Source organism: Triticum dicoccoides, chromosome 6B, assembly GCF_002162155.2.
Source record: "Triticum dicoccoides isolate Atlit2015 ecotype Zavitan chromosome 6B, WEW_v2.0, whole genome shotgun sequence".
Taxonomy (NCBI): domain Eukaryota; kingdom Viridiplantae; phylum Streptophyta; class Magnoliopsida; order Poales; family Poaceae; genus Triticum; species Triticum dicoccoides.
The window spans coordinates 543,919,172-543,932,109 of record NC_041391.1 but is presented as its reverse complement, the minus strand read 5'-3'; the positions used below and the strand labels follow the sequence as shown (position 1 = coordinate 543,932,109).

General features: G+C 48.4%; 1 pseudogene; it reads left to right on the top strand.

Annotated features, from left to right (window-relative positions):
* Positions 1–8,147, top strand: part of LOC119321256 — a 49,872-nt pseudogene extending 41,725 nt beyond the window's left edge.
* The last annotated feature ends 4,791 nt before the right edge of the window (positions 8,148–12,938 follow it).

Sequence of the window (12,938 nt, the reverse complement as noted above, 5' to 3'; positions counted from 1 at the left end):
TTCTCTAGGGTTTGGGGTCGCCTCGACACAATAACGCTTCAAGGGTTTGGGGTGGCCTCGATGACAACGCTCTTTTAATTTGGTAAATTTGGGTGGCCTCGAGAGAGTTAATTTGTCGGGTAGGGGCGCGGCGGGAGGGGGTAGGAGACCAACATCGTTTTCTCTCTAGGGTTTGGGTGTCCTCGAGAGTTTTGGTCGAGCGAGAGGGCCGAGGGGGGGTGCTGCCGTTGTATAAGTTATCACAGTCGAGAGGGGGTATATATATCGACCGTCCCTCATGTCGAAGTAATCTCGAGGGGGTTATATCGACAACGACGCGACAACGACGAGAAAGAAAAATAATTAAGGAAAAGGAAGAAAAGAGGAAGCAGGAAGAATGAAGAGGAAGAGAAAAAAAAGAGGAGAAGAAGAAAGGAATAGAAAATTCTATTCCTTTCTTCTTCTCCTCTTCTTTTTCTTCTTTTTTCCTCTTCTTATTTATTTATCCTCTTCTTCCTCTCCTCTTCTTCCTCTTCTTATTTTCCTTTTTTCCTCTCATTCTTTTTCTTCTTCTTTCTTCCTTCTTCCTTCTTCCTCTTTTCTTCCTTTTCCTTATTTTACTTTCTCCTCTACACTAACCTAAAATGCACTAACCTAAAATCGATATCTACTAACAACCTAAATAAAAAATCAATACATATATGAAAAAACATATATAAACAAAAAAATGCTATGAACATTATATTCATACATACATATATAGCCACATCCATTCATCATATATATAGCTACCACATACATATATACATTATATATATGAAAAAATGCAATGAACAAAAAAATACACTTATGAAAAAAAATACTATGAACATGTACACATATATATATATACACATACAAACACATATACACAAAAAAATGCAAAAAATTGCTATGGAAATTGTAGGGGAGGCGGGGCGGCGCGCAGCGGCCGCGCAGGGCAGGGGCGGCGGCGCGGCGGCCGCGCAGGGACAGGGGTGGCGCGCGGTGGCCGCGCAGGGGCGCGGGACGGGAGGGGCGCGGGAGCAGGCGGTGCTCACAGGAGGCGGCGGCGACGGCTCAGGCGAGCAGCCTGACGGCGTCGGTGGCGGCGGCGACGGCAAGGTGGAGCAGGGGCGTCGGGCGGCGACGGCGACGAGGAGGAGCGGGGGGCGTCGGGGGAGAAGTGGGCGATTTGGCCGGAAACTGCTAAGTGTTGCTTATATAGCAAACCCTTTAGTCCCGGTTGGTGGCACCAACCGGGACTAATGCACCCTTTAGTCCCGGTTGGTGCCACCAACCGGGACCAAAGGCCTCTTTTTCGGCAGCCCAAATGGCGGGAACCGGCGGCCTTTGGTACCGGTTGGTGGCACCAGCCGGGACTAATGCCTCCCCCTTTAGTCCCGGTTGGTGCCACCAATCGGGACCAAAGGCCTCTGTGGTGCCCGCCTCGGGGCCAAAGTTTAGTCCCACCTCGCTAGTTGAGAGGGGCGCGCAGTGGTTTATAAGCCCCACTGCCGCACCCCTCTCGAGCTCCTCTCCACCGCAGGCTTTCGGGCCTACTTGCTATTGCTTTGCTTGATGGGCCTTCTGGGTCTACTGCGGGCCTGAATCTTGGCCCATAGTAGGGTTTCATGTCGTATTCAGGCCGTGGGGGGCCAGTAGGAGGCATTTTTTTGTTGTTTTGTTTTCTTTACTTATTGTTGCTTTATTTATTTTATTTTATTTCTACTTACAACAAAATACTTATTGTTGTTTTTTTGTTTTGTTTTCTGCATTATTTCTTTTTGTTTTTTGCTTTATTTTTTAATTATTTTTGCTTTTAGTTTTAGAAAAATTATAAACTTTCTGTTAGTGCCATTAGTTTTCAAATTTGAAAACACTTTTTTTGTTTTTTTTTTGTTTTCTTTCTTGCTTTATTTATTTTATTTTGTTTCTACTTACAACAAAATACTTATTGTTGCTATTTTTAATTATTACGAGGGCCGAACCATAAGACATTAAATCATTTCAAATGAACTCTGAAAAAGTTGAAAGTTGGCATGGTATCATAAATTGACCCACATAGCATGTGCATGTTCAAAACGGACAATGGTATCATACTCGTCAGTTACAAAGTTGGCATGGTATCATCATAATAGTTGCGGGAGAAAGTCTTCACTTTTTCTTCGCTTGTGTCATTTGCTTATTGCGCCGTAACCATGGATAATCTTCATCGTTTATCAGGATGCTGGGGTCATCCTTGACTTTGAAGGGGGGAATTTCATGAAACTTTTCATAATCTTCAGACATGTCTGTCTTGTCCTCCACTCCCACGATGTCCTTTTTTCCTGAAAGAACTATGTGGCGCTTTGGCTCATCGTATGATGTATTCGCTTCCTTATCTTATCTCTTTCTCGGTCTGGTAGACATGTCCTTCACATAGATAACCCGTGCCACATCATTGGCTAGGACGAACGGTTCGTCAGTGTACCCAAGATTTTTCAGATCCACTGTTGTCATTCCGTACTGTGGGTCTACCTGTACCCCGCCTCCTGACAGATTGACCCATTTGAACTTAAACAAAGGGACCTTAAAATCATGTCCGTAGTCAAGTTCCCATATGTCCACTATGTAACCATAATATGTGTCCTTTCCCCTCTTGGTTGTTGCATCAAAGTGGATACCGCTGTTTTGGTTGGTGCTCTTTTGATCTTGGTCAATCATGTAAAATGTATTCCCGTTTATCTCGTATCCTTTCCAAATCAATACAGTCAAAGATGGTCCCCTGGACAACAAGTACAGCTCATCACAAACAGTATTGTCACCTCTGATACGTGCTTCCAACCAACTGCTGAAAGTCCTGATGTGTTCACATGTAATCTAGTCGTCGCACTGCTCCGGGTGTTTGGAGCGCAGACTGTTCTTGTGTTCATCGACATACGGGGTCACCAAGGTAGAGTTCTGTAGAACTGTGTAGTGTGCTTGAGACCAAGAATATTCGTCCCTGCATATTATTGAGTCTCTTCCAAGCGTGCCTTTTCCAGTCAGTCTCCCCTCATACGGCGATTTAGGGAGACCTATCTTCTTAAGGCCAGGAATGAAGTAAACACAAAACCCGATGACATCCTCTGTTTGATGGCCCATGGAGATGCTTCCTTCTGGCCTAGCGCGGTTACGGACATATTTCTTTAGGACTCCCATGAACCTCTCAAAGGGGTACATATTGTGTAGAAATACGGGGCCCAGAATGACAATCTCGTCAACAAGATGAACTAGGACGTGCGTCATGATATTGAAGAAGGATGGTGGGAACACCAGCTCGAAACTGACAAGACATTGCACCACATCACTCCTTAGCCTTGGTATGATTTCTGGATCGATCACCTTCTGAGAGATTGCATTGAGGAATGCATATAGCTTCACAATGGCTAATCGGACGTTTTCCGGTAGAAGCCCCCTCAATGCAACCGGAAGCAGTTGCATCATAATCACGTGACAGTCATGAGACTTTAGGTTCTGAAACTTTTTCTCTGCCATATTTATTATTCCTTTTATATTAGACGAGCAGCCAGTCGAGAGCTTCATACTAAGCAGGCATTCAAAGAAGATTTCCTTCTCTTCTTTGGTAAGAGCATAGCTGGCAGGACCTTCATACTGCTTTGGAGGCATGCCGTCTTTTTCATGCAAACGTTGTAGGTCCTCCCGTGCCTCAGCTGTATCTTTTGTCTTCCCATACACGCCCAAGAAGCCTAGCAGGTTCACGCAAAGATTTTTCGTCACGTGCATCACGTCGATCGAAGAGCGGACCTCTAGGTCTTTCCAGTAGGGTAGGTCCCAAAATATAGATTTCTTCTTCCACATGGGTGCGTGTCCCCCAGCGTCACTCGGAACAGCTAGTGCGCCGGGACCCTTTCCAAAAATTACGTGTAAATCATTGACCATAGCAAGTACGTGATCACCGGTACGCATGGCGGGCTTCTTCTGGTGATCTGCCTCGCCTTTGAAATGCTTGCCTTTCTTTCGACATTGATGGTTGGTCGGAAGAAATCGACGATGGCCCAGGTACACATTCTTCATGCAGCTTGCCAGGTATATACTATCGGTGTCAAGTAAACAGTGCATGCATGCGTGGTATCCCTTGTTTGTCTATCCTGAAAGGTTACTGAGAGCGGGCCAATCGTTGATGGTCACGAACAGCAACGCCTTTAGGTTAAATTCCTCCTGTTTGTGCTCATCCCACGTACGTACATCGTTTCCATTCCACAGCTATAAAAGTTCTTCAACTAATGGCCTTAGGTACACATCAATGTCGTTGTCGGGTTGCTTAGGGCCTTGGATGAGAACTGGCATCATAATAAACTTCCGCTTCATGCACATCCAAGGAGGAAGGTTATACATACATAGAGTCACGGGTCAGGTGTTGTGATTGCTGCTCTGCTCCCCGAAAGGATTAATGCCATCCGCGCTTAAAGCAAACCATACGTTCCTTGGCTCACTTGCAAACTCATCCCAGTACTTTCTCTCAATTTTTCTCCACTGCGACCCGTCAGCGGGTGCTCTCAGCTTCCCGTCTTTCTTACGGTCCTCACTGTGCCATCGCATCAACTTGGCATGCTCTCTGTTTCTGAACAGACGTTTCACCCGTGGTATTATAGGAGCATACCACATCACCTTCACAGGAACCGTCTTCCTGGGGGGCTCGCCATCAACATCACCAGGGTCATCTCGTCTGATCTTATACCGTAATGCACCACATATCGGGCATGCGTTCAGATCCTTTTACGCACCGCGGAAGAGGATGCAGTCATTAGGGCATGCATGTATCTTCTGCACCTCCAATCCTAGAGGGCATACGATCTTTTTTGCTGCGTATGTACTGTCGGGCAATTCGTTATCCTTTGGAAGCTTCTTCTTCAATATTTTCAGTAGCTTCTCAAATCCTTTGTCAGGCACAGCATTCTCTACCTTCCACTGCAGCAATTCCAGTAGAGTACCGAGCTTTGTGTTGCCATCTTCGCAATTGGGGTACAACCCTTTTTTGTGGTCCTCTAACATGCGATCGAACTTCAGCTTCTCCTTTTGACTTTCGCATTGCGTCCTTGCATCGACAATGACCCGGCGGAGATCATCATCATTGGGCACATCGTCTGGTTCCTCTTGATCTTCAGCAGCTTCGCCCGTTGCAGCATCATCGTGCACATTGTCTGGTTCCTCTTGATGTTCAGTAGCATCACCGTATTCAGGGGGCACATAGTTGTCATCGTACTCTTCTTCTTCGCCGTCTTCCATCATAACCCCTATTTCTCCGTGCCTCGTCCAAACATTATAGTGTGGCATGAAACCCTTGTAAAGCAGGTGGGTGTGGAGGATTTTCCGGTCAGAGTAAGACTTCATATTCCCACATATAGGGCATGGACACCACATAAAACCATTCTGCTTGTTTGCCTCAGCCACTTCGAGAAAATCATGCACGCCCTTAATGTACTCGGAGGTGTGTCTTGAACCGTACATCCATTGCCGGTTCATCTGCGTGCATTATATATAATTAAGTGTGTCAAAAATCATTACAGAACATCATGAATAGATAATTAAGTGACCAAATTAATAGAAATTCATCATCACATTAAAACCAAAGTACATACATAGTTCTCATCTAACAACATAAAGCTCTGCAGAGCATCTAAATTAATTAAACCATACACTGAAACTATGTAAAACATTTTAATGCGAAAACAAATGCGATCATAATCGCAACCAATGTAACAACTGATCCAACGGCATAATGATACCAAGCCTCGGTATGAATGACATATTTTCTAATCTTTCTAATCTTCAAGCGCATTGCATCCATCTTGATCTTGTGATCATCGACGACATCCGCAACATGCAACTCCAATATCATCTTCTCCTCCTCAATTTTTCTAATTTTTTCCTTCAACAAATTGTTTTCTTCTTCAACTAAATTTAACCTCTCGACAATAGGGTCGGTTGGAATTTCCGGTTCAACAACCTCTTAGATAAATAAAATCTATGTCACGTTGGTCGGCATAATTGTCATAAACAATAAATGAACCAATAGTTATGAAAAGATAATATATACCACATCCGAATCATAGACAGGACGAGGGCCGATGGGGGCGGATACCAAAACCATCGCACTATATAAAATGCAATAATAAAAGTAAGAAAATTATACAAGTATCTATATAAATATACAAGTAAGAATTTTTTGTTCCTTTCAGAAAGAAGATAAGAACAAGAGGCTCACCACGGTGGTGCCGGCGATGAGATCGGCGCGGGCGATCGACGGCGGTGAAGACGGGGACGGGACGTGATGGACCGCTAAACCTAGACAAATATTGAGGAAAATGAAGCTTGGAGGTCGAGCTTGGAGAGGAGAAAGCTTAAGTAGTGTGGCTCGGGCATTCCATCGAACACCTTGTGTGCATAGGAGGTGAGCTAGAGCACCACAAAGCTCTCCACTCGCCGGCCACGAAAAACAGAGCACTGGGAGTGCTCTGCTCGCGGGCGAGGGGTAGATATAGGCAACTAATTGGTCCTGGTTCGTGCCACGAACCGGGACTAAAGGGCAGCCTTTGGTCCCGGTTCACGCCACCAACCGGGACCAATGGTGATGGGCCAGGAGCGAGGCGTATTGGTCCCGGTTCGTCACACCAACCGGAACCAAAAGGTCCAGTCGAACCGGGACCAATTGCCCACGTGGCCCGACCGGCCCCCGGGGCTCACGAACCGGGTCCAATGCCCACATTGGTCCCGGTTCTGGATTGAACCGGGACTAATGGGCTGACCCGGCCTGGACCATTGCCCCCTTTTCTACTAGTGTTGTCCATCTACATTTGTGCCTTATGGAGTGTATGCATATTTCTAGAGGCTACTGACAAAGAGAAAGTCTTGAACTATATTTTCTGTTAATTTCTAGCACAAAAGAATGAACTAAAATTACAAATAAAAAATGGCATAAATATCTGAACATTGACATGTACAAAATTCATAGTAATGTTCTAACCATCATTGTGCGCATATATGAAGGCAAAATTCTTGCTTCTGAAACTGAATTGGGGAATGCGTGTGCGAGTTGTGCTTGAAGCTGCACAAGGTATTGTTGCAATGGAATATTATTAATTTCCTGAAGAAAATGTGTTCCAACTTATAACTCATGTGCTCTTGTATTCTTGAAGTTTTCTTGGTTTGTTGTTATATACATAGGCCTAGATTATCTACACAAGGGTTGTAGCCTGCCAATAATTCATCGAGATGTGAAGACAAGCAACATCCTCTTGGGTCAACATCTGCAAGGGAAAATTGCTGATTTTGGACTTTGCAAAACCTATCTCAGTGACACACAGACTCACGTGTCAACCATTGCAGCTGGGACCACAGGTTACATCGACCCAGAGTATGTCCCTTTGTCCACTGAACAACATTTTGGTACCTCTTCTTTGTACAACTCAATTGAGTAAAGTAAACCATATGTCTTCCCCCCATAAGGATGTCAATCAAGACATGTCCATATGCACTCCTTCGTGATTCTATACATTTAGATGTTCTAAAAAAAACGCAACAAATCAACCAACGGGTTCATGTGCACCTATGTTTACATAGTCTGCTTGTCTTTTATTTTCTTGCACAACTAGCTAGCTTTGCGGTGAAGCTGAAAGAGAACTGATAAATAGACTGTATGCAACACAATTTCATCTTAATCTCGCAATTGCAGTCTCTGAGATAACTGAAGCGATGCATACCTGTTGTTTCCTAGATACTACCACACTGGCAGGCTCACCGAGAGCAGCGATGTTTACAGCTTCAGTGTAGTTCTACTGGAGATAGCCACCGGCGAGCGTCCAATACTGCCGAGCCATGGCCACATTGTTCAGCGAGTGAAACAAAAAATTGCATCTGGTGACATCAACTTAGTCGCTGATGCCCGGCTCAGTGATGCCTATGATGTGAGTTCCATGTGGAAAGTGATTGACACCGCGATGGCGTGCACATCGGATGTTGCTGTTCGAAGGCCAACAATGGCTGCCGTGGTTGTGCAATTGAGGGAGAGCCTGGCATTGGAGGAAGCTCGTGAGGGCAGTGGTGTCAATGGGAGCACCACGAATGATATTGCAGCACTGTCTACATTCGGTCCATCAGCAAGATGAAGCCGCACATTTACCCATATGGGTTCCATGCATCATTGTCTCGTTGATGAGGCCCTAGTCTCTCTTTATTCTTAAACGACCGCAGGGTCTCACTATTTTCCACAAAAAGGGGGTATTCATTATGGTTTCTTGTAAATTGTTTGTCATCCTAAGGCAAACTATGGAGGATTTGTGTTGCATTGTGTCATATGTGTAATGCGTGACTATTTGTGCAAGCAATAAGGATTGGGTGAGCTCAACTCCAGCGGCATATGTATAGCTAACTCTCATACTTACCAAGAAGGACTTGCGGCTTGATTAATCTAATGAGCTGATGATGCATTGATTTGCTTCGGTGCTGCTTGCTTTGAATCCCCTTATTATTGTTTTCCATTTGATTTGCTGTATACCGTGACGGACATAATTTTGTTCATCTTGTGACTGCACTTTGTTGCATGTTGCATATTTTATGGCACTTCTTCAGTTCTTCTTCTAGCTAAAAGCATCATCGCAGGCAGCAAACAGTTGCGGCATTTGCCTTAGCACGAATGCAGCTACAGTTAGATGTTATTCTCTGGGTTAAAAAGCTCTTTTACAAAGACAACAATAACCAAAGTAAAATCTAGCCACGCAAATGCGCAGGCCACCCCGCTAGTTATTACTATATATTATACTACACGGAAAAACACGATTGAAGCCTTGTGGCGTGTCGTTCATCAAGGTAGGAGCCAGACCGGCGGCGAGTAAGCTGAGAAGGAGGCTTCCCCCGGCTTCATGGGAAAGCAGTGTTCGGGACGAGCGGGCAGCAGGCAGCACCTTCCATTGTCGGTGCAGGCAAACTCGCCGGGGTTACTCTGCATGGGGAAGAGGGGCTCGTAGTGGGTCTTGTTGTAGTAGGTGCGGTCGTCAAGAAAATATACGCCCTCCTCGACACAGCCGGATGGGAAGTCGGCGCACTCGTACGCCCTCGAGCAGCCAAGTCCGACGACCAGCAGCCGGCCATCGAGGCTTCCGACCGCAGTCCAAGCGAGAGACAACTCTGGATCCGGGTGTTCGACCGGAGTCAGCGCAAAGAGCCGAACGCAGGTGGTGGCCCCGTTGTCGGGCATCCACTCCTTGGCCACCATGAGGAGCTCGCCGCGTGACTCGACGAGGTATCCGGCGCGGGGTTCTGCGTAGGCCGCCGTGTCGCCACGGCCAGTGTAGTAGAAGGCGCAGCGAGTGCCAAGATCCCCTCCTATCAATGGACCGGGTTCGTCGAGCACGGTGTAGGCCCGGAGGTTCTCGCCCTTGGTCAGCACGAAGAAGCGGCCGTCGAAGTAGGCGATGTCCTGCGCCGACCACCCAACTAATTCGGAGCACTCCTCTGGTGACTGGATGGCGATCTGCGAGCCGAGGCGCCAGAAGCAGACGTGGCGCCATTTGTCAACGCCTTTGGGTCCGTGCACGTTGAGGATGGCGCCGGCGATGCACTTTCCGTCGACGGCCGGCGCGGACGAGAGGGTCGCGGCGAGCATCATGATGGAACGGCGAGGGCCCCGGACCAACAACCACCGGTACGACTGGACGACTCCGTTGTCGTCGCGGACCGCGCGGCATCTAGTCGAGACCCGCCCGAAGTCGATGTCGGGCAGCGGGATGCGCTCGCCGGTGCGGACGTTGAGCAGCACGTGCCCCTCTTTGCTGCTGAGGGCGAGGAACGCCCACATGCCGTCGTAGGAGCCGAAGAAACGGGCGCGCCGCGCGTCCTCCGGAAGGCCGAGGCCGTGCTGGGCGCCGCCGGTCAGGATGCAGGCGACGGACGGCCCTCCGGCGAGCGGGAGTAGAAGGCAGGGGAGCAGCCGCGGAGGCGAGGCAGCGGGAGCAGGCGCGGTGGTCGCTCTGTGCCACGACTTGCAGCAGGCGCCCATGTAGACGCGGCCGAGCGGGCAAGGGAGGAGGGCTTCGATATGCCGGACGATTTCATCCGGCAGATCATCCCAGCGCGCCGCCGCCATGAGGGTTCCGAGCAACGAAGAGTCGACGATATAGGATTGGCAAACGACGGAACCAGAAACAAAGGGAAAGCCCGATCTGATCGTTGGCAAACGAGGGAACCGGAAACAAAGGGAAAAAGCACGATCTGATCGTTCTCCTCTCGAGTACATGACTCGGCCTCGGGGTAGATTCCAAACAAATTACTCGGGCACAAACTGAGAGCATCTCCAACGGCCGCGCTATGCGCCGCGCGCAAAAAACCTGTTTGCCGCGCGCGCTTCGGCTGGTTTAGCGCGGCCGCGAGCGCTGGCTCAAGCAGCCGCGCTATAATGCAACGCGCGCGCCGCTCTAGCAGCGCGCGTGACTCGCCGGGCGCGTGCGACTTAGCTACAAAATGGATTTAAAACAATTATTAAAATGCAATGAACATGTAAAATTTGTCAAACATCTTCCAATCAAATTATGCCCACAAGTTCATACCCACAAGTTCATCCAACCAAGTTCAAAATGCAAAGTAAAGTTCAAGACATATAAATGAAAGACACATCAAACATCTTCCGGAAAGAATTAAAATGGAAACACAAAATTAAATGAAAAAGAAATCATAAAACTAAAACCCCCCGAAACCTTATAGTACCGGTTGGTCTTACCAACCGGTACTAAAGGGCTCCAGGCCCCCGGAGCTGGCTCGTGCCACGTGGTTGCCCTTTAGCACCGGTTCGTGCTGAACCGGTACTAAAGGGGGGGGGGGGTCTTTAGTGCCCACACTTTAGTGCCGGTTATGTAACCGGCACTAAAGGGCCTTACGAACCGGTGCTATTGCCCGGTTCTGCACTAGTGTCCTCGTCTTCGTCCTCATCTTCCGAAGACGATTCTTCCGCCGCCGAAGATAATCTTCCTCCCTATCCTCATCACGTGAAGCTCCGACGGTGTTGGCAAGATCTTCAACGGCATCTTCACGGGAATGTGTGTGAGGAGGCACATCAAAAGACATTCCACCCATGGCCGGAGGTGCACCATTGCCTCCCATAAGAGTAGAGAAACTCATGCCTCCCATGGCGGCCATAGTGTCAGAGGGTGCTCCAAAGCCACCCATGCCTCCTATGGCGGCCGGAGGTGCGCCCATGCCTCCCATGGCGCCCAAGCCACCCATGCCTCCCATGGCGCCGAAGCCACCCATGCCTCCCATGGCGCCGACACCCATGCCGCCAAGGCCACCGCCACCCATGCCGCCAGGGCCACCGCCACCCATTGTGCGGATCATGGCTCTTTTTTGGATCAAGACTTCTTCACGAGCAAGGTTGACATATTCCTTTTGCGCACCATTGAACGAAGATGTGTCCAAGAAGAACAAGTGCTTCTCCCATTCCAACAACCTAGATCGCTCCTCCATGCCCACCTTCCTCTCCTTCAATGCCACTTTCCTCTCCTCGACGGCCACCCTCCTCTCCTCGGCCGCCAACCTCCTCTCCTCGGCCGCGGCATCTTGGTTCCTTGTCATTTTCCTCACCTCGTTGGCTTCTTTACTTGCCTTCACAATAGCTTCCAAAGCATTTTTGAGCTCATCATCTCCTTTCCTCTTCTTCTTTTCGGTTTTGTCTTTCTTGCACTCATCCGGTCGTTTTGGCTTCGAGTATGAAACCGAGTTGGGTGTGGGGCTTCTCTTGCCGTCATCACTTGATGCATCATCCTCCTCCTCATCATCATCCACCTTGCGTTTGTTGTTCAAATGCAAATCATCCAAACCATCACGATTCTTCCATTTCTCATCATTCTTTAACACTTCATAGCAATGAGACAAGGTAAAGAACCTTCCTTTCTTGATCTTTCCCTTCTTGGTTTTCCTCGTCTCTTCTTTGAACAAGTTTTGTGCAATATTGAACTACAAGAAAAACAAAACAAGTTAGCACTTCGAACACCAAAAACAAGTATGAGATGAACATATATGAGATGCCACTTACTCTATCATCCTCATTTGTGCCACTTGGGTTAATTTTGTCAACTGACTTTTGTGCGGCAGCCCACTTTTGACAATCCGAGTTGATTGTGGACCATCGGGACCGAAGTGATCTCTCCGAGCGGTCAATTCCACTCATGTTGTGAGCATCAAAGTATTCTTTCATTCGCCCCCAATACGCATCTCTACTTTGATCACCTCCAATGGATGGATCCCTTGACACTTGCAAATAAGTATTGCATAGTAACTTGTCATCGTTGGTGCTGTAATTGCCCGCTCTTCCTTTCGGCGCGTCGACAATGCCCTCACCCTCCTCGTCCACCTCAAACTCATGGTCTTCCAAATGGATGTCATTGGTTTGAGACTAATGCGAATTGTTGAACCCAACACCCATAGTTGACATGTATGCATCATCATTGAGACTACAAATTTTTTTGAACAATGCAAATAAGATATCTATATATGATGATGCATTGAAAAACAAGAAGAAAATAAAAGTTAGAATTTTTTTCACCTTGGGGGCATTTCGTCGAACACATGGTGCGCGTCGGCGGCCGGCTCAACGAGTGAGCTCGCCGGCGCTTCGGTAGCCGCCGCGGCCGTCGAACGCCCTGCAAGCTTCTTTCCCCTCGCCTTCGTGCCGCCGGAGCCGTCCGCCGCCTTGTTTTTCTTCGCCGAAGTTTTGCCCTTCTTCGGCCGCGCCGCATTGGGGAGCTTCGACGGTGCGGCGGCGGCACGGGACGGCGCCGGCGCGACGCCACCCGTCGCCGTGGTCATCCGCGGCGGCAAGAAGAGGCTGCGCGCGAGGCCGGCGCTCGGCGGAGCTCCGGCGGTGGCGACGCCAACGCTACCTGCGCTAGGGTTTCCGACGGCGGCGG